Here is a 27,938-nt window from a genome sequence, read left to right as displayed (position 1 = left end):
GGTCTTTATATTATATGATATTGACGTTTTCTTATGACGTTGACCTCAATAATAATATAATTCGACTATAAATATCCTATTTGGTTAGGAATTTGAATCATCATCTTTCAATTTTAATCGTTACTTGTGATGAAAATGTGGATCTTGTGCGATAATCGGAAGCGGTCATCAAGCCAAACCAGCCAAATCCTGCTCCAAGCGAAAATTGACTTCGAAAAAGTTGCTTATGAGCGTGTCGTGGACTAGTGCCTATAACTTTCTTAAATCTGAAGTTGATCCAAGATGGCAAAAGTTCTTAGATAACAGTGGCACATACATAAATTATCATTAATGAAATATATTTCATTAATTTTTTTTTATTTCTGTTCTAACCATACAAAATGCCAATTGAATGAAGACCTAATGTTTTTAGTTTTTTAAAAATCAATCAGCTCTATTATTAAACCTTTAATTATGGCCTCTGAATTTTGTATCTTTTTGCTTACGTGATTTATTGAAATAAGGAAGTCAGTGGCTTAGGAGCAGCAGACCTCTGAAGCAGGTTTTATCGTGTTTTTCTTCACCGTACGAGCGAGTTAAACGCAACATACAACGTATGTGCATAGCTGGGGTCCGATCCTAGGACCTCAGGAATTAGTTTCACATTTAAGCCCAACTAACACTATTTTAAGGTATATTTTATCTTTCTGTGAACACCAATAATATACCGACATTCAAAACCCATATATGTATCATTGGGGATTTGTCTAGGACCGATAAAATTTAGAATATAATAGGTTTTGTTCGTAGGATTATTCGATACATACAAGTGATAAATCACACAGTTGCGCAGTTAAACAATTGCAGTAATAGTTGATGGTTCAGTGACCTCCAACACCTATTGCACTAGATTATATCAAATTATCTAATAATCAGCAATGAGACACATCTACGCAGTACGCTGTAATGTACGCTTTACTCACATCAAACGGAGTCATTATAGCGTTAAATTTTCACGTTCTTTTATTATGTTTTATTTTAACAATACTCTGTTATACGGCCTGTCCCGATTTTTGAAGTACAACTTCTTTAGGCGCATGAGGGTAATTTTTTTACGGATGAAACGTCATGAAGATGTGCAGCGTTTTTGTCGTATACAAGTAAGAGAGCGATTGAGACATATTGAGAGTGAGAGAGAGAGAGAGATCGAGAAAAATACATGCTATTGGTTGATGAATTCGTTTAGAATTTGAGATTGCAATTCTGTCGCATAACGTCTAGTACAGATCATTAGCATCTTTTTTGGGAAAAGGGATACTCTTCTTTAATAAAATCCCAGAGGCTCTTTTATCTCTGCCTTTTCATAAATTTAAGAAATGTAGTAAATAAAAAAAATCTTAGAAATATGCAGTGTGTTAACAGGGTGAAAATAGATATACAAAAACATGGAGCGATCATATACCGGTACATGATCATCTATTGCGGCTTCTGCCTTAGTAATAATTTATTTACAAAGAAGTTTCTCTTCTGACCTGAGTATTTTGTACACACGGACTTTTTTAAAGATAGATAGAATATAATGAAGCAGAATAACATTCTAACGGCAAAAATATCGGCCAAATTTTTTTTCTAGTTTATTATCAACGAAAGCTATTGGGTTTTTTATTCTTCTAAGATACCAGTAATATTTGGTTGTAAGAGATATTATATTCCTCTATCATGTGCTCATTGTACTGCGCGCATCATGTACATATAAAAACCCCAGTTAGGCTTCGGCTGTTGGCCGCAGGTATCGATTTCCTATATCTTTGGGTTTATAGGCAAGTAGGTGATAATTATTCTGCGCTAATTCTTGACTTAACTGGGTAGGTAATATTTCTAATAATTTTACATGTTTCTTAACTATTGTATACGCAAAACAAATTTGCTTGCGTAACTCATCATTATAAAAAAATGCAATGTTCTATACCTGAGGAATATTGTAATATAGTATTATTAATAATACATGTAATATTTGAAAATTTATAATAATATAATTATTTACCATTGCTTTTTTTATTTGCTATAAATAAAACCACGAGGCCCGAAATACATGGCAGCATTATTCATAGTTTACTTTACTACTGCATATTTACTATACACACTCTAATCCAGGTATTCGACTCCATACACACGGAATGGTCGTTAAAATTAGCATTCTAAAATTAAAAATGCTTTTAATAATTCGTAATAAGCCCAAAGCTTTTTGAAGCTCCACTTTGCCGACCTCATAAAATCCAAAACTGTATTGCTTACTCCACAATGCGATCAAAAAGCAACTTGAATGTATTAAAAAATTCACGACCACTTAGCTTCGCTATAACAAAAACTAGCTCGATATTTCAATATGTTTCAAGTTTCGAGTCATGGAGGGCCCTTCACAGAACAGACACCGAAATATAAACTACTACGTTTCGAAACTGAATTAAACTTTTTGCGTGTAAAATCAGCGACTGTCAAAGAGTAATTTTAACAAACAAAATGACCTTCGCAATTTCGAATGAAATCTCATTAGATTTAAGCTGTGTTTCCCTAACTTTTCATTCGTGATTATAAAAATATATTTATTTATGTGACTTTTAATGATGATTTAAAAACGGTTGTATATCAGATTGAATGGTTAAAGGTTTTTGTGTATTTCTTTATTTATAAGTCCTAAAACGACATGTATGCTTTAAATATACAAGAAAATGTGACTTCACAAATTTTACACACACACATACACATCAATTACAGGTAAGGTATTACTAACGGGATAGTAGATTCATTATTCCGTTGGTGAAATTCTTTCCCAAAACGATCATTGATTAGGTTGGCCTCTAGAAAATAGGTTTACAGTGTACAGTTGAGGCTCCATCTATGTTTAATAAAGTTATAAATTGCAAGTTTGAGTTACACTGCCCAGTGTATCAGAATGCAGTTAGTCGAAATTAAATTCCTGTAAGCCGGACGCAGGCTACATCTAAAAATAAACAAAACAATTGAGCCACTACTGACAATTAATGAATCCTGTTAAACTGTTCTGATTAGTTGTTGAATTTAGTGAGAATTATGGTGAAATATTAATCGTTTATATTATTTACTACACTTATTCGTATATGCAATTTGCCCTTGACTGTATAGTGACTAAAATCTAACAAAGATAATCAAAATATAATTAATTCGTAAAATTGGTGTACAACTTATGAATGTCAGTAATTATAATTGTATACATTTAAACTTACATTTGGTGTCAGTTCTCAAAACAAGGGCGTAAAACAGACAATAAAAACAATATGGCAATACTGTCACTGTTTTAAATCACCAAGTTTTTTTTACAAAATGTTTACAAAAGCAGCAACCATTACATCCTTACGAGGTATATCAATATAATTTAATTAAATATTGTACACAAATAATTCTATAAAAAACCACAATTTTTTTCGGGGGCAAATGCGTTACGCATCACGGCATCCCACGGCACGGTTGCCTGTGAAGGGTTATGTGGGACTCGCCACTGTGCATACCCACTAAAACCCCACGGAGCCACCAACAATCGCCCGAGGCAGGACACGGTAACAGCTTAGCCTTGTCCGCTTTATTCTAACTACCAAAACTAACTGAGGTACAAAAAACTAACAAATAATTAGGTTAGGTTAGGTTGGTATTTCTTGTACATATCAAGTTTCCAAGATAATTACAATCGATTTCGCCATAGACGACTAAAAAGCATGTTAATCATGAAGACAATGTCAATTTATCAAATAAGTTACGATGAAATGAAAGCCTCAATGATCCCATGTTCTGTTGTGGAAACGAGTATGCAGCCTGCCTAGGCCTGTCGGACAGTACCTACACGATAAATATAACAAATATTTTATTGCATCTTCTTCCTTAAATTTCAGATTTTATTTAAATAGATATGTCTATGTTTACATAATCATATCTAACATATCAATGTTAATTTTCGTTTGTTTCGATCTAAGTACTTCCGTTTATTTCGGTTTTTTTCGTATGTGTCCGTATATTTTCGTCTATATCCATCTATCTTTTTTCGTTTATATTCGTCTATTTTCGTTTATTTCCGTTTATTTTCTTTTATTTAGTCTCTATCAATTTTCGTTTGTTTTAATCTATTTCCGTTTTTTTTTATATTTTCTAGATAATTTCCCGACTATGTAGTCGTCGGCGGAAGTATCTTACATAAGTCGTATTGGTAACTCCGATGTTAATACACTACTGCCTATTTCTTTTACTCCCTTTAAGTGTCCCGTTGCTTTGAAGAAGCCTTGGACACCATGGGTTCAACAAATATGCTTTAATAAATAAATATTCATCAAATATTAAATGCCACTAAAAACATTATAGTAAGAAGTTATTACAAAATAACTGGGTTGCTTCTATTTGAGAACGGGTAAACACATACATTATTAAAAACGATTGCATTTCAGTGAGAAATGGTCGTGCATAGGGCTGATACTGATACTGATACATTGAAACTGCTTTTATTTTTACTTAGTTTATATAAATTTGTATGGAGTTAGTTATTGTTTATTTTATTTTTTTAAATTTCGTTATATAAAACATTCTCTTTCAGGAAAATAAATATTAAGGTACAGTTCAAGAAGTACATAACTTAATCTACAGAAATATTATTACAAAATTAACAATTTTACAGACAACCGACGTTGAACGTGACAACGTCATAAGAAAATACTGATGGAATGGTTGCATTTTGCAAAAAAAAAATTAATTTTATTTGTTTGTTAGATATTTTGTATGGATATAGAGAAGGCGGTAAATGGAAATCACAATTGAATTGATTAAGTTACATTTAATTGTATGCATAAATACAATTATGTCAATTTTTTAACGAACGCATGCTGCCGAACGCGGAGACCAATTGTGCCTCTTTGTCGCTCGTTCTGCACTCTCGTTTGCAAATACTTTAAAGTAACGCCTCAGACGAGGTAACGCCGCATGCGTCAGGTTTTTTAATGCGTGCACTCGGCTCCATCGAAATATAAGACGTTGTCACGTCAAATTCTAAAAGCTTATCTGACAGTTTATGAATTACTATAAAACCATGACTACTTATCTTTAGTTTAATACTGAAATATATTTTTACATATAGGTACTGGACATGCCTTATGCTCCACTATTGAAAGAAGTTATAATATACTAAACTCACCTAACACAATTCAGTCCAATACAATGTATGATCTTATAAATATCAATGTAATATTTTATATAGAATATAAAGCCTTTACCATACCTGTACATAGTAACGTTAAAGCGAGCACTACGGCATTACGTAAACAACGTATTGTGGATTTACAAACGTTTACCTGATTTAGTGAGTGCTAAATCAATGCATTCATCGATGTATTTACGCGATGTTCAGTTATACGTGAACGGAAAGAATTTAAGGATATTCTCTAACGTTGATAACTTTACATCTTTATCGAGGCTATGCTTCATGCATGGTCAAAAATTGCGGTAATTCAATCATTATTTTTTATTATTTAATATATCTGAAAGCTAACATTTTTTGATACCCTAACTGGAAATCCATTTGCGCATCCCCTGTTCCCGACCGTATTCTGGACCCACACCAGTTTCTTTGCGTAGCCTGTGTTGTCTTCTACCGATATTAATGATATTAGCACCCTCGCCGTGGTTTCCAACGCCAGTTTTCTTAAGAAGACCAGTTTCAGCGTATCGTTAAAACGCCCACATTCAGTAAGAGAATGGGAATGACAGTTCGAAAATTTATGATTTGCAATGGCAACCAATAATATAGAGTAGCACTGCTGTTTTAAAATACAGCAGGTGTGTACAACAATATTGACATGATACAGGAAAATAGCTTCATTTACGTCGTCTCACAGTAGCGTATCTGTCGCACTTAGGTGTTATTTACTGGCGATTTCAAATCATAAGTGCGGACGAAGCTTATAAAAGCTATATTTGGCGTGAAATTATTTTTTATGGGCGGCCTTTATCGTAACCATTATGGAGGATTTTGTTATAAATTGATGTCAAGAATTAATAAAAATGTTGATACTTATTATTATTTATCTAACATATTGGAAAGCACGTTTTGTATAAAAATAATCTTCCAGCGAATTTAATATATGTATTTGATTATTGTTGTCGATTACAAAATTAAAATTTCCGACGAGGATGGGATTCGAACCCACGCGTGCAGAGCACATTGGATTAGCAGTCCAACGCCTTAACCTCTCGGCCACCTCGTCATGCAAGGCCTCAGGTAATTTTTCAACAACGTTAGATATAGGCATAGAAGATATTAAGAACACGTGTCAATGACTTCATGTAACGGTGTCAATAAGTTACTGGTGAGATATTCCGATAAATGTAGCGAAAAAAGTTTCTATTTATGGAGCGACATATTTACCCTATGAAGCCTTAATTAATCTTCTAGAAAATCAAGGCAGCCTTTCGTTAATTTTTTATTATTTTGGTTGAGGTAACTGTTGTTGTTTGCTTCTTTGTGGGTCTTGATTCAGCAAACCCAAAAAAGTTTTATTCAATTCTGGCAACCGTTTCCTCAAGAGTATCTTCTATTTTTTATATTTTCTTTTCTTTATCTTATCCTGGTTTGGTTTGCCGCCTAAATATTATGAAATCCTAAAGCAGAAAACAAATCTGGATAAATGTAAGAGTGATCAGATGAGCGTCCTGGCCGTTTGTCCCTCGTGCCGGTTCTTTAAAAAAACCTCATGTTTGGCACTCCACTTACTAGCCTGTTGAAAAACTGTCGAAATTTGTACTAGCAAAATGTTAGAAGCAGCGGGCTAATTTTACTTTATTAGCAGTAGCAAATTAATTTTTATAATATTAAGTAAAAATGTCGTAAATTTAAGTTTTAATTCCACTTTTCTTTTTCTAGTACATATATACTTTTGTCTTCCGTATCATATATTTGGTTTTTTATTACTAAGTGTATTATAACGTGGATATGTGTTAGATGTATGATTACTAATAATTCAATATTACTGCGCAATATAAAGCGTATATGTACCGCGTTGCCCCCTTTCCGCCCGTTTACGGAAATGCCAAAACCACAGATACCAGAATGTGTATAACCATAAATGTTCTCGAAACATTAAACATTATAAAGAAACGAGTTGTTTATTTACGAGCTACCGAGCCACGTGCGCCATTTGTTTGTCATTCTCGCTTTTTGTTGAGAATATTTTTACACGAATACTCGATTCGAAAACTGTCTTGATGGCTAAGAGGTAACTTTTTACAGTTTTATTTCAGGGATAACTGATTGAAGTTCTTGTAAAATTAAACAGTTTTTTGATGTTATAAGAATTGTACAAAAAATTCAGTTAGGACAAAATCTTGCATCGGATATTTTGAGTTTTTGACAGCGGGTAGCTCTCGCCTTTCTGACGCGTACTAGTAGGAACTACCCGATTGCTTGCCCAGTCTCTAAATAGCAGAACTTCTGGTGTGGGTCCATTTCCAAATCGGATTTTAAAAAAAGAACAATAATTTGTTGTCTATAGAATCAGCGCGCTCACTGCAATCCGTTTTAAGTAATATAAAAATATTTTGATCGGTATTTAACGTTGATTTTGGTCTAAATAATAGTTGGAATAAACGATTTAAAAGAGGAAGATGCTTCTAATTCGAAACGATTGGAAGGGCTATTTATATAGGCAGTTAGATGCACAGTAATTTTGATAGTGGCTACCGGTTAGTCAAGTCGTAGGCAGACACTTGTTTAAACAAGACAAAGCCTTAAACGAACTTAAATCCTTTATGAAGTTTTGAAGTGTCACCAAAGGGAAAGATATCCTTTGTCTTACTTTATTACGAAGTTTACGAGTTCCAAGCGACACAATTAAAAGTATTAAGACGTCATAATAAACTTACGGAAAATGCATTGTTATAAGCTGAATTTGTCAGTTTAATTGTCGATAAAATGTTATTTGTATGATAACAAATGTGTGTCATATCATGAGACGTTTTTGTAACAAAGAACGTGGGTCAGTGTGACGGAAGTAATTTTTCAAAATTGTTCTGTTTCAATTTGAAAATCCTTCAATATTGAGGCGTTAAAATCGATATACAATAGAAATATTTCTTTGTTTGAAGACTTTGTTTAGGTATATGGACAATGGGTTGATTGTACCTAAACATCGTAGGTTCTTTTTGGTCTACTTGAAGTTGATATTTTTGTTAACACGAGGCTCGTTTGGACTATTTTAAGTTAAATACTCTAAAACTCCGACGTGAATTAATTGATCTAGTTTATTTGTATAATATAATTAACTTTAATATTTACTTGAACAATTTTATCTAGCATTATTATCACAGTCAATTAAAATATTAAGTATTGATCAATTTAATCATTGTAGTTGGAACTTTTGGATCCTCTACTATCATGGGCGAATCGTGAATTTGTGGGGCTGACGCAGACGCAAAAATACACCCACCGAAAGCAAGAAACAGGGAATTTTCCGTGACGTTCGACAGACACGCATTGCACATAAGTTGTTTGATCTGATATCAACATTATGATTGGATTTTTTTAATTAAAACCATCGCATATTGTTTTCAGTACGGACTAGGGGCCCTGAATTGTAGCCCAAAAAGCCCGTAAGTAGATTCGCCCCTGATGGTTATGGTTAGTTTTTAGGAACAGTAGGGTACTAACACCCTATTACGTATATTTTAGCACAGTCATACCAAGAACCGAATCATATGTAAATTGCTCATCATACATCTAGTATTAGATATCTTACAAATGCATAGTAATTTATTAAATTTAGTAGCAATAATTAACATTTACTGAGAATCGGCGGGTCTCAAAGGCTATTAATAAATACTGATCTGCGATTATATCGAGTACCAAATAACGTTGGTTGAAATCGTAGGTTTTTTAACTAACGCGGTGCGTTTGATGTTTGAAATGCCGTTTTGTTTTATTACTCGTAAATACGGGTGAATGCCACAGGTTTGTTCCATTTTGTACCTGTTATGACGAATGTATCGCGAATTTTCCTTGTGTTAATATTTTATTGTTTATAATATAACTAACAAACATATACAGTTTTAAATTTTATTGATTATAAGGTTGTACAGAATAATTTATGTCATTTCGATACTTGCAGCTGAGTTTCATCAGGACGTCGTGACAGACTACAAAATATAACCCGTATTATCTCGTTGTCCGAAGTTCCACAACTGTGCGTTTTTAAAATACCGCCGCGCAACACCCAGCTAGCAATATTTTTTAAACCAGTTAGGGTCCATCAAAAAAAGAGAATACCAATCTTAAAAGGCAGCTGACGGACCAATTGCCAGAGGGCTCGCAAACGATCTGGCAATGTGACTGTCCATGGGCGGTATCACTTAACAATAAGGGCCTCAGTTATATAAAATTCAATTAATAAAATTTAGTAAAACATTACAAACAAAATTTTATCAAAGCAGTGGAATAAGCCATTTTGAATATTGTAACTTTACTAATACACTTGTTTTTCTTGTATTTTTAATTTACTTAACACGATTTACTCAAATCTTCAAGCTGTTGCTTTAAAAAATATATTATTTTATCTTATTATATTCTCTTATCAGAGATATGGTATTATTATTATTATATTATGGTACCCTATTTAAATATGTGCATATAATTAGTATAGATAGCGGTCCATTAGGTTTTGTTACCATAAAGTTACTCCTATATTAGAAGTATCTATTTATTGCCATTAGTATGTGTAAATACCATAATTTGCATATTTATTTTACATTAATCTTGTACAATGTTCCTCTATGTGAATAAAATGTAACAAAACCTGGAGCAAAGTGGAATACACCCACCACAGAGTCATTATTTGGTCCTAAAGCGGGTTTATTTGTTGTGTAATAAACAATTTTTGGCTTCTGAAGAAGTCGTATACGGTGATCATAATTTTGATGTTTCTTTTAAATAGTGCATTGCTCTTAGGTGAATTAATGAGTTTAAAATTGCGGGTAACCATATATCATATTTTATGGCCTTTCAGAAACTGCGAGTGACGCCCTTCCGGTGTTTTTAATTTTATAGTATTTTGAAATGAGAATTCGATGTATTAAACAGCTTACTGTTACACACTATCGAATTTAGTATAATAACTTTTCAAAGTCGATCTATTATTTGAAGTGTCTTGAATTTAGAATTTAGCGTTGTGTGTCAAAAGTCAAAGTTGTATCTTCTATATATATTTATGTTCACGATTTTTAAAACAGACCACAGAGATCGGACTTCACATTTTCGCTGTAAATGACAACTAATTGACATTTTTTTATTTCTAATATATAAGATAACAAATATTTCCTAGCTAGGAACAGGTTTTTATGGAAAAATTCAATTGTCGTTGATACAATTTTTCATCACTTATTATTTATTTTTCACAAGCCAGCCATTCTAGAATGTAAGAGAACATACGAAAAGCTATTCATTTTTACAAACATATACATATAGATATAACGAAATTGACGGTGAATTTTTTCACTACGTCTATAGAGAAATGAGGCGGTACATTTTTGCTATTAATATATTATGGATTGGTGCCACATGGTGTCAGATATATATGTCATATTAGCTAGCTTTAATCTTACGCAGTATTATATTAGGTTAGACGTCAGTGCCTAAATGCAATTATTAATATTTCACCGGAAGAAAAAACTTATATGCTTAGAAGACTATTGAGAGATTGGTATATCACTACCAAAGTATGTACTTAAATCTTAGGTATTAATCGTAAGTAATGCGTGCAAAATCCATTAAAACCAAGTTTTATCTAACGTAATAAATAAACGTACTATTTCCCCATTACCAGTCATATAATTACATAAATCTAGATTTTCCTGTTAACTGAAAATCTAGGAAAACCCTTATTGAATACGCACTATAATTTATGTAATCTATCAATCATGCAATGTCATTGTGACGTTTCCACAATTTTTCCTAGTATCTGACAAACGATTGTTACTTCCCCTTACGGATAACGAAAGGTTAGCGTATGCTATCTGTGTACATTTAAAATGCAATATATATTTTTTAAGACATAGAAAAAGGTTAGGTTTTATTAGTAATTATCTGTAGATATTGGAGTCTAATAATATAGGATATGGTCATCAAGAATAACGTAGGGTTGATTATTCATGTTGTTAATTATTCATTTGTTTACTAATGTTTTTCTCTGTAACATAATTTTTCAGAAATATGTTTTAATAGATAAAATATTAAACATAAGGGTATTTTAGAGTTCTATAAGTCATACCTTCCAGAAAAACGTGTTTAAAGAGGGTTAAGAATAAATACACAAAAAGATAAAAAACCAAAGTACTGATATGTCTTTTTAAAATCTTTTTGTGTTAGATTCTACTTAGATCTTAATTTCTTGACAAACCGTTTGAAATAGTAAATTATATCTGGGACCGATCTAGTATCACATAAGCAGATTTACTGCAAATCCTCCTTCTTCTTGTCAGCATTCATTATTAGCAGCAGCAGTATTCATTTTTTGAAGGAATCCTCGAATATTTATTTCGTTTTCAAGCATAGAGAATGTGTGGGTAATATCTGTATAAAAAAAGTACTACCTAAATAATTATTGTCAACGTAATCACCGAATAATAAAAAGAGAGATTTCCCAAATAGGTTATGTAATACTTGAAGGATCCCTTTTGCACTTATATTGAAATAAAAGTTTTCAATACATATAACAATATCTCATAAAAAGATTATACCACAAGCTTAAATACCGAGATTAAAAGAATTTACATAACCACTATGAAAAGTATGCTTATACATAATTAAAACAATGGCAAGTTAAAATATCTCAATAGAATCTAGCAAATTTTTATAACTGAGTGCAGTCCGTATTTGTCTCTACATTTTTATTGAATTCCAATAAATTGTCTGTTTATTATTCACGGTATATACGAGCGGCATTTTAAAGAACTGCTCAAAGATTAATCACATATTGAATCAAATACGCTGTGGTCGTGCTTCAGTTGGAACCTCATATTATTGACAGAATCGGTATCAAACAAGCCTATTCCTATTCTTCTCAGCTGCAGCGGTTCAATAGTTGGGAGTGTTCAATTATGACTGAGGAGAACTGATCAAATTGCGTTCAAATACCGGTACTGCACCAATGGATGTTCTATCAATGTTATTAGTTAATGTACACATTAGTGGCAGGAAAATCATGTGCAGACTGAGGTAGTATCGTGTGCAGAAGGCTAGCTCTAGGATTTACCAAGAAAATAAAAATGTGTGCTTATACTTTACTTATACTTATACCGTGTACACACGTAAGAAGTGAAACTTCTTTATGTCCTTATTTTTCGAGAAATGATCTACTACATGCAACTTCACAGAAATTGGTTCAATAAAGTTAAATTAGATAAAGATTAACAAAATTTTTAATATCAAAGACATTAATACAATTATTTCATTTTACCTTAATACTAAGATTATTACATAACTTCATTAATTGTAATGGAATTTTTACTATCATTGTATTATATATATTTGTTATTCGAAATGGCTTCGAATCAACCGTGTTAGGGACAAGAAAAACATGGCGCGAAATATGTGACGTATACCAGAAAATGTGACGCGGAACCGAAACATGTGACGGTAGATTTTTTTCCAACGCCGAAAAAGATAAGTTCCACTTCTATAATAATGTAAGCAATCCTTTACGCTTCCTATAAACGAACTGGTTCATACCAAGTTTAATTTAATTTTTAATTTTATAACACAATGGTCGAATTAAAGCGTAAAATCCTATTAACTCTTCAATTGCTAAAAACAATGTACGAATATACGATTTTTCATGGACTTCCTATTGATAAATGTGAAATTTGCTCCAGTTTCTCATAGGTCATACAATGGATGAATATTGTCCACAAAAGATTGACGCTACAAGTTTTGCTATGTACTCATGAGTAACAAAATCAGGCCGGTTTGATTCTACTCTATTTGATTTGATAATCTATTAGTTTCGGGTAAGCGGGGTTGCTGACTTAAAGTCTATCATCATCATCGAGCAACGCCTGTACGGACCCATCAGGCTGGGATTCTACACTGGAATGCCCTTGGCATTAAAGCTTTGTCGTAAAAGGCTTATGAAAAATATTATAAATTAATAGTTCTGTTTTGAATAATCTATGTCACTGTCGATAGAGCAGCTGTGGTCACTGAATTGGTAAATAATTCCATTTTGCATTTGATAATATAATTACCACATTGCTATAATTTCAGTATTAGTAACATAATCGTTATGTACACAAGTATTTAAGTTAGCTATATCCGTTTTAGTGTATTTGTTATACCTTAAAATGCACTCAGTAGACGTATTGTTACCATGGACGATATTTTCTTTAATAAAAAAATATTCCGACGAATTAAAAAAACTTCTTTAAAGTATGGAAAAGTCATACGTTAAAAGACATGAATGATAACGGCTGGGAATTTTTTTACAGCGAAATTTTATTTACCTAATAATTTTACCGAACTAATTTGATTATTAAATAAATCATATATTATATAGTTCTTATGCAATATATAGCAGTAGGTGACTGTAAAATGTACCTATGTTTGGTAATAATCCAAATTATATTTAATAATAAAAAAAATGTATAATTTATTCATGAATCATTTTAAGTCCTTGATGTATATATTTCCGTCTAACACGTTATAAAGTACGAAATACCTGGTTTTCAAACTAATAAATAAGAATTCGCAAAGTTCAATGACTTTTACCGCGATTTTAATAGTAATACGGCCGATTTCATGCCCTAGCAATATACAAAGACTAGCTGATGATAAATTACAAAAAATCCCTTTGAAAATACAATTCAACGAATGCCTATAATTTTCCATAATAGGTACAAAGGCAAAGACCTGTTGAAAAATAAATCAAAATAAATAAGTTTGAATACACTTTGTAGTTGTATGCGCCCGAGTTTAATAGTCGCGATTACAGCGTCATACACAAGACTACGCGTGTGTGAGTGTACTAAATCATTGGATGTTTTAAAACCAATTGAATTACTATTTTTAACATTTAAACGATTCTCGTTATTTTTAGTTTTATGCGAGACCTTATTTAAAACCTTGTAATATAAAATACATGACCTATTTGGCATATACCAAAATTTTAATTGGATTGCTTTTAAAAGCATATTCAACATTGAAATGTATCTCGAAATATTTTTTCAGCTTGGCAAAATTTCAGTATAAATAATTTCTTCCAGTTCAGATGACGATACTTGTAATTTATATGGCAATATTCGAATGAAACGATTGATACAAGTGTTGTGTAACTTTTATTTGTAATCAGCATTATAAATATATAATTGAAGTTATTGCAAATATTATATGAGAACAATGTTTCAAATAGATTTAAATAAAATGCAATGATCAAATTTGTAAATCGCAGTACAATTACACATGTGTTGATGTAAACAAGTCGCACACACACGCAAATTGTTGTGTTCGACATTGAGCGAGGTCATGGCTCCCGCGCGTGCGATTCGAATATGCGAATTATCAACTCGTGAGTTGTGCCTTGATTAGTGATAGGATTTAAGTGTCAATTTTTATTTTATTTCTGCTATTGTCCCTGTACAATAGAATATCCAAATTCATGATATAAAAAAAAATATATATTTTTTCAATTTCACATATCTAAACAGGCATCAGAACTCGGAGGTTCATTAAGTGATACTTAAGCTTAGTTTAAATAGGTCCAAGAGAAAATTAAAAAAAGTTTAATTCACTCATTAATTTTACACGTATTCTGTATCAATCATGCACTGTTTTTGATATGTAAATTTATTATTTAACATTTGAATAGTTTTCTGAATTTGTCATGTCAAGTATTTATTCAACATATAACTTCATAAACTTCCTTCGATTTTTTGCACTATATAAACAAACTAGCTACCCGCCCCGGCTTCGCACGGGTGCAATGCTGATACTAAATACACTAAAGAAAAACTGTGAACGTTGTACATAAAATTTCCTTTTTGTTCAAAATTAAATATAGCCTATATTACTCGTGGATAAGCTTTCGAATGGTGAAAGAATTTTTAAAATCGGTCCAGTAGTTTATGAGCCTATTCATTACACTCAAACAAACAAACAAAGTTTTCCTCTTTATAATATTATGATTACTGGCCCTCACCCAGACCTTAACCCTTAGAAGACATGACCTGCTCTTGACGACATAGTGAGTCTCTTAAAATCTTTTATAAAAGCAGTAGCGTAATTTCCCTTGGAAACAGTGTGGTCCTTAGATTCGTGTCCAAACGCCTTGTCCTTGGATAAATGCGGAGATGCAAGAACACTAAGTAGTTCTTAATTAACTAGACCTTAATAACAATTACGCCCGTCTCATTTTCAGGAAAATTTATGTTCATAACCTCACGACTCATTTCCTCGTTGCAAGGTCTTCCGTAAACGCATCTGTGACGAAAAACGTATGCAAATGAACTGTGACTGTCCTCCAAGGTCGCGCATTATGTTTGTCGAGTTCATTGGTTCAATATTTGTTAATTATTGTGTGATGAACCTTGGAAAATCAGTGATATAAATAGCTAAATATTTATACTAAATATAATTATATTTGACTTTTATTTCAATAGTGTTAGAGGGTTTAACGTGTGATTCTCATCACACAAGTCGTAGGGTCGATCCCCGACTGTGCACCAATGGACTTTCATTGTACGTGCGCATTAAACATTTGCTCTGCAATTGTGACGGAAAACATCGTGAGGCTTGCCTATTATAGGTGACTACAATATTGACACAAATAATACCAGCAAACATCTGAAACAAATGTCTTTGTTTTTTTTAATGGAATCTCACTATTAGTCTTAAGGGCCTTTATCAGCCTTAGGCCGTTGGTAAATCAGTTGACTTAAATCTGAATAATAATAAAAGATTATTAAATAATTATAAAAATAGGAGCTAGGAGAAGGAGAAATAAAAAAAGATTATATAAAATACTTGTATGGTATAAATACCTAACTTATAACAACCAGTTTTGAGTTATTATCTTTTATGATGAACTTATTAAAGAATAATTCAACCACATTCCTATTTCGTCTTTAAAGTATTGTGACATTGATAGTACACGCATAATTTGTAGATAAAACACTAACGCCGGGTGGTTATCTAAAAAAGGTAATAAAATTAATTGAACCGATGGTTTATTGCTTCATGTTGAAGGTTAAACTGCTTCTGTTATATTGAGGTGCAGTTAATTGTAGTGGTTTCGACAATTTAAAAAAAATAATAATTCTTTTTGACGTTTTTATTGTCTCTATGGGCTGTTACGAGAGATAGATAACCTATTACGGATGTATTTAAATGTAGGCCTATTTTTAATTGAGATAAGTTCAACGTACCACTTCAGACGTTTTATGACTTATATTTCTTTAGAATAAGCTGCAAAAAATACAGAACTATTAAAATATTTAAATTAATTCTTGCTTGGGCGGTTTTAACGCTTTCAAAAGATCTCTTCCAGGCACCACTGTACGAATTCTTTAACGTATAATGTGTGATTATGTATCTGCTTCTTAAGCAAGGCGTTCTGCGTTCGAATAGTACTATATTATATTTATTTCTATATTTTGACCATAATTTTGTTGCATTAGGCTGACGTGTTATTAAAGAAATATTTGTTTAATAATCTAAATAAAGATTTACCTATTAAAATGTAACGTTTAACGTAACGTAACGTAACGTTGGCCTAGTGGCTTCAGCGAGTGACTCACATCCATGAGGTCATAGGTTCGATCCCCGGCTGTGTACCAATGTACCGTTTGCCTAAAATAGTTGTAGTGCCACTGCTTTTTTTATTTTTATTAAAACGTGTTATAGAGAAGCGTTTCCCAATAAATATTAAAAATAGTAATAATAAAAAAACATTCAAATATAAAAATTAAGAAGATATTGAAATGTAAGCAATGGTGCTTAGATTTAAATTCTTTCTGTGGTTCTTTCTGTTTTCGGCAATGATGACGTATAGAAGTAAGAAGTTCTCGACACATCGCTGTTCTTTTTGACCATGCACATTACTGTCCAAAAATGTCACCTGTGATTGAATTTATCGCAATATAAAGTTTTAAAAACATTTATTGTATTCATTTGGTTTTAAAACATGTACTAGACGGTTGGCCTTTTCCATTGTTTATGAGAAGTCGGAAGAGTCAAGTTTTTCCGGTTCAATAAGTCGAAGTTTAATTACATAAAATTTTCCGATACCCGTGTAAAGTGTAATTTAATTTATATTACAGCATTTCCACCTTACAATTTAGTATGACACTTATTTGAAGGGAATTACCATTACAATATTGTGGCCTAGTGGCTTTAGCGACTGACCCTCATAGCTGAGGGCATAGGTTCGATCCCCTGTGCGCTTATAGATTTTCATTCTGCGCAGTAAATATTCGCTCGAACGCAGAAAAATATCGTGAGGAAACCTTAGCCTTGGGCCGAAAACTTCGAAGGCGTCACCTACTTCTCCAATAGATCATCAAATGATCATGAAGCATATATAGATTTCTAAGGTCCGGACCTGAAAGGTTTTACCGCCATGATTCAGTTATATATCATCGTCGCAATATACCTGAAATTTTTTTCGATAAAAATACTTTTATGATTTACGTATTGCGTACGAAATATACGTTTTACATTTAAAGTAATTGATATATAATATTTTTTTAAGTAAGTGATAGGTTACATACTTAGTTTCTACGACAGTTATAGTTTGTATTATTGTTATTTTTTGACAATCACTAGAGCTTTGCGTTTGGATTGTGTTGGTTGATGTCATTGATCTCTTCATCTACGGTATCCAAGGTGAATCTCGGGCGGTTCATTTTCAGTCTGTATACGTCACAAGATGTAAATCCTACGGATATTTTAGTGACTAAACAGGCAAATACTTTTGAACAAACACTGTTCAAGGGCGTGTTTTTTTTTCTCTTTATTTAACAAAATAATATAGTATATCACAATATGTTACATTAGAAAACCGCTGTGTGTTTAGAGATTGTCTTAAAAAACTACGAAACATGTAAGTACCCAAGGGGTCTGGAATAATGTATCATTTCATAAATATAAATAAAAAAGTGCCCTTAAGTACATTAAACACCATTGTATATTAACCCACCGAGCCTAGAACCGCATCTAATACGTACACTCTCTCAAGATTTCTCTTGAGACTCTGACTGATTGCGTAATCTTTTACTCGCCTAAAATGTGGCTGCGGGTTGCATTTAATCTTAAGAGACTATTTAAACTTTTACCAGCGACCTGGCACTCCGTAGTACCAGAAGTTAACTTTTAAGTGTCGAGGTTGGTAGTATTACGCTTGATTGGTTAACCTGGCGTTCACAATCGATTGTTGGTAGGTCAAGAGGCTGAACCTACAGCTCTGATCAATGTAAGAGAATCTTACTGAGAAGGATCACTTTCAGAGTGGTCACGGAACTTCAATGTTTCATTTGACACCTGATCAACAAATTAAATGCTATAAATAATCAATAACATTCCTATAAACTAGTTTATAATCCTAACATTAAAGTAAGATCAAAGAAAATCACTGATTAAAGTACTTGAAGAAGCGGGAAGACTCTGATTTTGTTTAGTTTTTAATTAATAAGTTTAGTTTAAAATTCTATGTAGTATTTGTTGTTTTAAATGTTAAATTTCAGTTTACTTTAGTTTTATTCTTTTGTTTTTTTTAAATATATCTTGATCTATTAATGCACTCGCATGTTTTCTGTTTTTTATACATAAATTGTTTATCTATGTTTTGGCTTTCTGTATTGTCTTAGTGTTTTGTATTATAATATGTGTAAGTATTAGCTGTTAGATTCAAACTCAAACTCAAATCTTTATTGCATTCCTTATATAAATATTTTACACGTTATAATAATTATTACAATAAGGACCTTGGTTAGGCACAGCAATGTTGTGGGAGGGCTCCACCATAGTTAATACGTTTCTATTCTTACAAGATACATTATTTATTTGCATTAACTTCACATCGGGAAAAGGAGAATGTACTTAACATTATCAATAAACTTAACTTTTATAAAAGAAATTAAAGTCTATCGGTCAGATACTCTGTAACAGTGTAAACACTTCTTATATAATAATTTCCATAAAGATTTTCACCTTCTAATTTGACATGGTCTATGGTCGGTCGGTTATCGGTTATCGGATTACTTATAATTAAAAAAAAAATATTATAATGCAGAGGTTGGTAAGCGAAATATTATATTGACAAAGTACAACTATCAAATCCAGTACATACTGAGATTTCCGCTCCTCCATAACCATTCGAGCGAACATCAAAACAAGAACATTACGTCTATATTTGAGTGAGTCAATTAAATCTGTTTATTCGCTGGCTAAATTGACTTTAGATAGAATCTCTGGCACAGTAGTCGCGATATCGAATATTACCAGCTGCCGAGTTGCATCAGTATGATGTATGACATAACCGCTAATGCATCGATGCATATAATTCGATGTATCGATTACTTGAGGCGTCTTGCTGTCTGTAGTCACGTAGACAGGTGTTAGGCAAGATACTCACTGAGCGGAGGTGAGACTAGATAAGTGATTTCTGTTTAGAATATATATTGAATTATACCAAGAATACATGATTGAATAGAAATGACTACGGTTCTAGTTTTTAGATTAGTTCTTAAAGTTTATAATAGTTATTATCAATATAATATTTTTTTCCTTTACTTACAGTGGTTGTCTGGAAGAAATCGCTCTGAAGCGATAAGGCCGCCAGTTGATTTGCATTAAATTATGTTTAATATTTTCCTTTTATGTAATGCAACGAAGTGTTAATAAATAAATAAAATAATAACAATTATAATAATTATACTGGTTGCTCTATTAATCATCCTTATAATTTGTGCAAGCCTTTTCTTTTTTTTAAATCATTACTATACAATCTTAGAAACAAAAAATAGGAATAAAATCCAACTGTAAAACTTTAAAACTCAAATAGAACATGCTTTATATTTAATAAGTATTAGTAACTAAATTCTCAAAAACTATGAATTTTTAAATCAAAATCGAAGAACATCAACAAGTAAAAACTGTGAGACAAAGATGTCTTTTCAATATACACATATAAAACACAAAGACATCGTAAAACATTAATTACATAAGCCAATATTGCTAACAGAAAAACCAAATTTGCTCATGCATAAAGTTAACTGTAGTTATGTGTATATCCAACTTTACCAAGTGTAGATTTTTTCTAGCGATAAAGCACTCAGACGAGGAAAAACTTTAGTTAATAAGAGTCCACTCTGCCCTCTTATTCGAAGAACTGATAATTCATATGCAATTATATTCAAATTATCGTATTATATGTGTCTTTCGTCACGTATTCATATGTCATTGGATATATTGCTATATATCAATGTCATTTAAAATGTATTATATATCAATTAACGCTTCGAAAGCAGGATCAGATATTAAAGATTGAAAATAAGCGGTCATCTGCTAAAATATTCCAGACAATCCAGGCGTAAATAATCTAAATAAATTACTAGACTTAATATAAAAATTGATGCGCGGGGTAAAAATTCAATTTATACAATTTATATCTTTGATATTGTCTAACACTAGAATTGTAAGTAGTAATAGACAGGTTGATCTATCAAACAATAAAGGAAAATAATCCACAAAAAAAGATGCAGAAAGGTGTCCGCGTGCCCCGTTGAGTAACTCTACTCTAACTAACTTACATTTATTAATATTAAAAGTGAATGTTAAAAACAATATCGCAGTATACTTGGAGTTATAAAAATAAACATATTGAAAGTATATTCTCTCACAAATAAGCCATTTCAGCGTATATACTTAACTTATAAGTTTTATTTGAAAGCCGACATATCAAACGACTCTGAATACGAGTCTAGCAATATTACAATATTCGCCGTGCGCCCTACTCAGTGTAGCTAAATATAGATCTTTGTCAATTTATTTTTAAAACAGCGCATTTTGTTAGTTTAACTTCTATAATAAAAAAACACTATAAAATGTTTTTTTTTCAAGCCACTAGAGTGTCTAAAGTTAACAGTAAAAACTTAATTCGTGTTATTTATGACTCAAAATGTGGTTGTGACAAAATTCATCTATTGCCAATACCCACACTAGGGAGTCCCTGTGATGTGGGTAAGTAGATATTAATTAACATGGTGTCTGTTTAAAACCTTAAAACTGAGTTAAATACTGCAGTATTTACTGATATTCTCGAATTTTCCAGACGTTATATACAGTCTTTATTTATACGTATAATGAAATAGGCAGAAAATGTCAGATAATTTCGTCACAATCCCCACAGTTACAAAAATAAATTATGTTAATAGGAAATGTTAATTTGTTTTTTAATTATTTAAAGGTTTAATATTTTTTATATATACCTCTGTATTTGTTGTGCTCTATGGCTGGTATAAAGCCACAACAGAAGCTGCAGCACGTCGCTTGTCAAATTAGCGTCGATGCGATATCGCTTATTGCGCGAGCCTTCTATTTGCCTCTATAACAGAGGGTAAGTCACTGTACCTGTAGGTATTTTATAGATGGGTGCTAACAAATTTGTTTCTATATTCTACCTTAAATCTGTCTGGTTACCTTAGAGTATAACCTTTCATGAATATAAAATATTATTGCCTTGGAAAAGCGGAATAAAAAGTATTGGAGTTCGACTTACAATTTTGTGTGCCTAAGCATATATCCTATGTCAATCATCAAATGAAAGGATGCGGGATACCCCAACTTACTCCATACTCTCAATTCAAATTCAAAAATCATTTATTCTTGTAGGTACTAAACTTTTCTAAATTTGTTTTAATTTTGAATTTAGATTTTTTTAATATTTATTATTATTAGCAGGTTTGGTATATTAGTCTTATATAATAATACTAGCAGATCCGACAGACGTTGTCCTGTCTACACGTCTTTAATTTCAAAATTTCAAATTTTAATTAGCCATTTTGATGAAAATTATTATTCAAATGTTATGACAATATCTAACGATCCAGCACAGACGATGCAACACAATGATAACAAAACTTTTTTTAAATTTCGGGACAGATTAAAATTAAAATTCGAATATTATTTAAAATTTGACACTGCGATGGTAGCGCCGTCTGTCGGATCCAATGTAAAACATTCCAAAATGAACAACAACTAATAAATTGAAAATTAATTAAAAAAACATTGTCCAGCGGACAAAATTGTGAATCTAACCCATTCCCAGATCCCCTTGAACACACACAAAAAATTTCGTCTAAATCGGTCCAGCCGTTTAGGAGGAGTTCAGTCACATACACACGCACACAAGAAATAGATATATTAAGATAGCCCTTTAATTCCGAAACTCTTTGAAATTCACTTTGTTTATTTTCAATCCAGTATATCTCGGAGTTCGGTGTGCCTCTTGGCAAAGGCCTCCTCCACTGTTCTCTATCTTTTGCGACTCTTCTCCAGATGTAGCCTGCTGTTAGTTTCAGTTCGTCCTCCCAACGATTGCGTGGTCGCCCTCTTCTTCGTTTTCCGTCTCAAGGGTACCATTCCGTCACTATTTTGCTTAATTTTTCATGGAAACTCCGTAGCATATGACCCGTCCATCTCCATTTCATTTGGTTAGTCTTAGTGAGAATTTCTGTTTGTTTATCTAATTATAAGTCTTATTAATATACAATAATAGTGCATAAAAAGTCACTTAAAAACTTAATTAATTAAAAGGAAATGCTTCTTTATCATGTGTTCATAAATTTTTATTACCTTATGTTTTGCTATCAGTCGGTATGGTATTATCAATTCTTCGGCCCGTTATTGAAACTGAAATGTGTTAATTAAAATAATCAATTATTAACACAAAGACCACTTAATTTTTTATCGTTTTTAGGGCATGTCTAACATTTAAACTTAACCATTAAACTGCAATAAAGGTGCAATTTGCACTTGTAATTAAAATTTATCAGAACGTTGCGTATAATTAAATCTATGTAAAGTATACGGGTAACATCTTTGTTTGAAAACAATTGGTTTAGTACAGAGTAATTTGTGACCACAGAGACGGAAGAAGCCTATTGTATCCTTGAACACTTTACATAACTCAAAGATTATGTCATATTGAGCGCATTGGCCAAAATCAGGCAGTGAAGGAAGCATGCCTAAGTCGACCTAGTGGTGGGAGACCAGAAGTACAGCCCAAGAAGCGCTGGATCGCTAGAGCGATTACCTGAAATCCAGCTATTGGCAGAAAGTCGTATAGGACAGGAGCACTGAAAATGTCCTAGTTTGGAGGTTCACATTTTTAGTTCGCAGAGCCAGCCGAGTGAATAAGGATCATCAAAAAACAATAGAATGTCCCTAAATTTTTACTTACTGACAGTTATCAAGAATGGGTCAGAAGAACTGTAAAGAAAGCCTTGGCAAATTTTTATTTATTGGTCTGTGTAGTTTTAAGGCCAGTCAGAACGTTCAATAATTTGGACTTTAGCAGTAGCTGTTCAGTAGAACATAGCTACAGAATGAGATGAACTTTCAGAAGTGGTATTTTTCTTAACAGACCCTTGGTCAAATTGGTTCGGAAATACTTCAGTACCTACCTACCTTAAAAAAAGCTCACTTGTGTAAGAAAATTTATTTTAATTGTAATCTGAATTCTGATGTCCAGAGTATAAATAAAATAATGTTAGCAGCTACGAAAACATCACAAGGGCAATATAAAATTTATTTGATACTTTAAAAATACGATTAATTATGAAAAACTCACGCTTAATACTCAATTTGAATACGAATGCCTTTAAGTGCCATGAAAGTCTCATTAATTTTGATTTCCAAACACCGATATAACGGAACGAAGACCCTCCTCATTAAAACCAAATTAAAAATGTAAAAGGGGCTTAAATTAGTCTGAATTATCACTGTACTTACGCGATATAAAGTTATTTCATTGAATTTTGCTGAAAATAATTACATAAACTTAATGATTTTTTAATTGGAATTTATATTGAATATGTATAATATAGGCTCAAGATTTTATTCAACTATACCATGCCTATTCAATACAGTTTGACAGTGAAACTTGGTGACTGAATATCACACACAGGCTAATTTGAAGGGATTTTATTATTCCTTATTACTCAAGATGTCATATGGAACATGGTGTAATGGTTGCAGCTCCTTACAAATGTTGTGTAAAAGAGAAAACTTGTCGATTAAAAAGAGTGGCGGAGAGTTTATTGCCAGTTTTTCTCTTCCGTTCTACGCCCTTGATTTGAGAACTGGCAGTAAATGTAAAATTAGAAGCATTTAAACACATTAAATTTCTTTTTTTAACGTTCATAAGTGTACATTGTGTACCAACATGAATAAATGATTTTGAATTTAATAAAGTTTTATTTATTAATTGGCAGTCAGTCTGGTCCATCAGATTTCGTTTGTCAAATACTCCTTACAGCATTAGGCATAAGAGTCTACCATTTCATTTTACATTTACTATTAAACTGTTAAACGTATCATGTATCTTTAAGAATTTTAACAATGTTTAAAAATCAAGGCAAACATTATTATGATGTATGGAGAAACTTTTTCTCATTATTTATAATACAATTGACAAGAAATAGAAACGATAAGTGTCTGAGATGAGGTGTGACTAGTATGTTAGATCTTTTGTTTTTAATCAAACCACTGTTTACTAATCGAATCTGTACTTATGTACTCTATAGCAAGTGCGAAGTGGATTTCCGGCGTATAATTAAAAAGTAATTCGCGCCAACATGTTTTAAGTTAACAAAAGCACATAAATAATACCAAAGTGTTGCATTTAATGCATTTGAAACAAAGAAATATAGTGTACTAATAAGGGCTGACAAGTATCGTGAAAATAGTCATTATAAATAATGATAATGAGAAAGATTTACTTTTTACAAGCAAATCTTGCAACAGTGTTCTAGTGGCTTGTTCAAAATTACTCCGGTGCGTACTAATACATTTAAATAAATATTTATGTATAAAGAAATCTTAACACATACTTAAAGGCCGTTCAAGTATTACGTAAGCAGATTTACTACACTTTACCCCCCCCCCCCCCCTCTCTCTCTTGTCAGCAGCAGTAAGTAAAGCTCTAAAAAATATTAGAACATAAACGTATTCATTTTTTGTAGAAATTCTCGAAAACACATTTCACTTTCAAAGTACAATGTGGGTAATATGTGAAAAAAAGTAAAAACTTATTGTTGACGTAATCACTAAATAATAAAATAAATTCTATAAAGGTTAGAAAAGAAAAATATATGTTAAAAATTGACAACCTGTGTCAAAAAGAAAAATTATCAATGAAAGGTTTTGTAACATTAACGGCGGCAAATTAGCTGGAATCTCATCTCTCTCTGGACACTCACATAGCCAGAGGACTCGGCAGTGCATACTTCTCTCTTCTCTCTTTTCTCTTCCGTCTATGCAATTATAAAAATGCTAATATTTACGTATAACGTATTAATCACGTCACTTAAAGCTTCAGCTGTTTCTAAGCAGGATAAATCTATCAGGTCACTGGGTTGGCCTGTATTGCACAATCATAAAAAACTTGAGTAATAAATTCTCAAAAACTGCCGACTTTAAGTCCGCTATCAATTTAAACGCAACTTAAAGAGTTTATCCCGGAAACTTTATGCTAATAAGGCATACCCTGGCTTCTACTTAACTTCGAACTTTAACAAAGTGCCGTTTAGCTCACTTGAATCACACTTAAACTTAATCATTGTTTCGAAGGACATCAAAAATCAAAAATATCTGATTTTAATAATGTAACAGAATTTTGTTGGACTTGACCCCATTTTCTAACATCTTCGTTCCATACAATAATCTTGTCTTGGTCAATACAGCGTTCGGATTCCTGCTGTACACCGATGCTTTCTTTCAATACTTGTTGGTACATAGAAGCGAAACATTAAAAAAAAAAACGGGCAAAAAATTGTGGCGATGTAGGCTTCTAGTATTATCATTCTTTTATGAAGTTTTTCTAAGCCTCATGCTGGTGCTAGCTCCTTACCAGAATCTTTTAAAACACATCACATGGTGATCAAAAAGAGCAATATTTCTCGCGTTAATCTCATTGTGAGTTAGCCAGTAATTGTGAACACAGAATCATTTTTTGTGACGTTAATCATTCTTTTATGAAGTTTTTCTAAGCCTCATGCTGGTGGTAGCTCCTTACCAGAATCTTTTAAAACACATCACATGGTGATCAAAAAGAGCAATGTTTCTCGCGTTCATCTCATTGTGAGTTAGCCAGTAATTGTGAACACAGAATCATTTTTTGTGACGTTAATCATTCTTTTATGAAGTTTTTCTAAGCCTCATGCTGGTGGTAGCTCCTTACCAGAATCTTTTAAAACACATCACATGGTGATCAAAAAGAGCAATGTTTCTCGCGTTCATCTCATTGTGAGTTAGCCAGTAATTGTGAACACAGAATCATTATTGTGACGTTAATCCTCAAGATACATACTTACTATTTAACATACTTTTTTGTTGCGTGACATAACTAAGATACTAATATTGTTTTTTTATTTTCTTCAGATTAAGGTTGTATAGAAAAGGCTTAAAATGAATGGAGTATGCAGTACTATCACGTAACATAAACCATAGGAGTAGGTTTGTATTGCACGTTCCCTAATGATGGTAGCGCAGGTGCTTCGAACAATTTGCGTATGGTAATGCAGTCTGGCCGACCGCTTGTTTTGCTTATTGATTTATACCAGTGACAGACGTGCGGAATATCTTCATTGATCATCATAACACTGAAAGTTTTTCCTGTATAATTGAAGAATTCTTCAATCAATACTGTTCGTACAAAATACAAATGTAAAATGCAAAGGAGCGGCGTTAAACACACATTCAATTACAATAAAGTTAGGAGATAGTTCGTTATGAATAAAGTTTGTTATTATTAAATTGTTATTTTAATCAGAACAGCAGTTTTGCCCTAATGGCTACAGCGTGCGACTTTCACCCCTAAGTTTGTAGGGTCTATGTACTTTTAATCTTTATTTTCTATGTACGCATAGAAATTAAAGATTATTTACCAATTATTAGTTCGCCGACATGCAGTTTTTTTTCTTTTGGCTCTAACAATTCGCTGTTTTAATTATTTACAGTTTATACATAAAAAAACCAAGGAAACTAATCGCGTCATAACATAATGATTGAAAACGCATTAAATTTACAAAAAAATCTAAAAAATTACATTAGGGGATAAAGAAATAAAAATTATAGTTTAATGTTACTATTTACAAAAAATACTTATGATACTTTATCGAATTCAGTTAATGTTGATCTTACCTTTTTGAAAAAATAATATCTCAACACAGATAATGATTTTCTAATATCAAGGGTTGCATCGCCACCAGTAATCGGTAATTTGTAACTTCCAAAAGTGATTGCGAAGCCAGACGTCAATATTGAGATTTTGGCCCGCGCGATTCATTGCTTGCGGCATCAGCGCGTTTAAGAGAATTGTATCGAAATTTCCCACAAAAACGTCCGGATCTCTATCTCTAGTCGTAAGTTCAGTACTTATGATTAGCTATGATAGATAGAAACTATCTAATAATGGGAGTAAAGTTTGGTTAGATTTATGGATTATTTTTTAGACTGCAATACATGAGTTCTGTTTAAAAAATAAAACATACCAGATTTTTGTAATTTTTTTAAATAAAATTAAACGTATGTTATACTTTTTATTATAAATCCGTAGTACACTGTTTAGTTGTTAGATTTTATTATTTAAAAAAAATACAGATAAGTACACACATAGTAAAAGTTTATGATA

The 27,938-nt window shown here is 32.1% G+C and overlaps 1 non-coding gene across 1 annotated transcript; it reads right to left on the bottom strand.

Moving 5' to 3' along the window:
* Nucleotides 1-6,175: 6,175 nt before the first annotated feature.
* Nucleotides 6,176-6,257, bottom strand: Trnas-gcu. Its single transcript has one exon. It is a non-coding gene; the product is annotated as a tRNA-Ser (tRNA).
* Between the last annotated feature and the right edge of the window lie 21,681 nt (nucleotides 6,258-27,938).

The sequence above is a fragment of the Pieris rapae genome, chromosome 1, assembly GCF_905147795.1.
Source record: "Pieris rapae chromosome 1, ilPieRapa1.1, whole genome shotgun sequence".
NCBI lineage: Eukaryota > Metazoa > Arthropoda > Insecta > Lepidoptera > Pieridae > Pieris > Pieris rapae.
The sequence above is the reverse complement of the archived record's forward strand: the minus strand, read 5'-3'. Positions and strand labels throughout refer to the sequence as shown.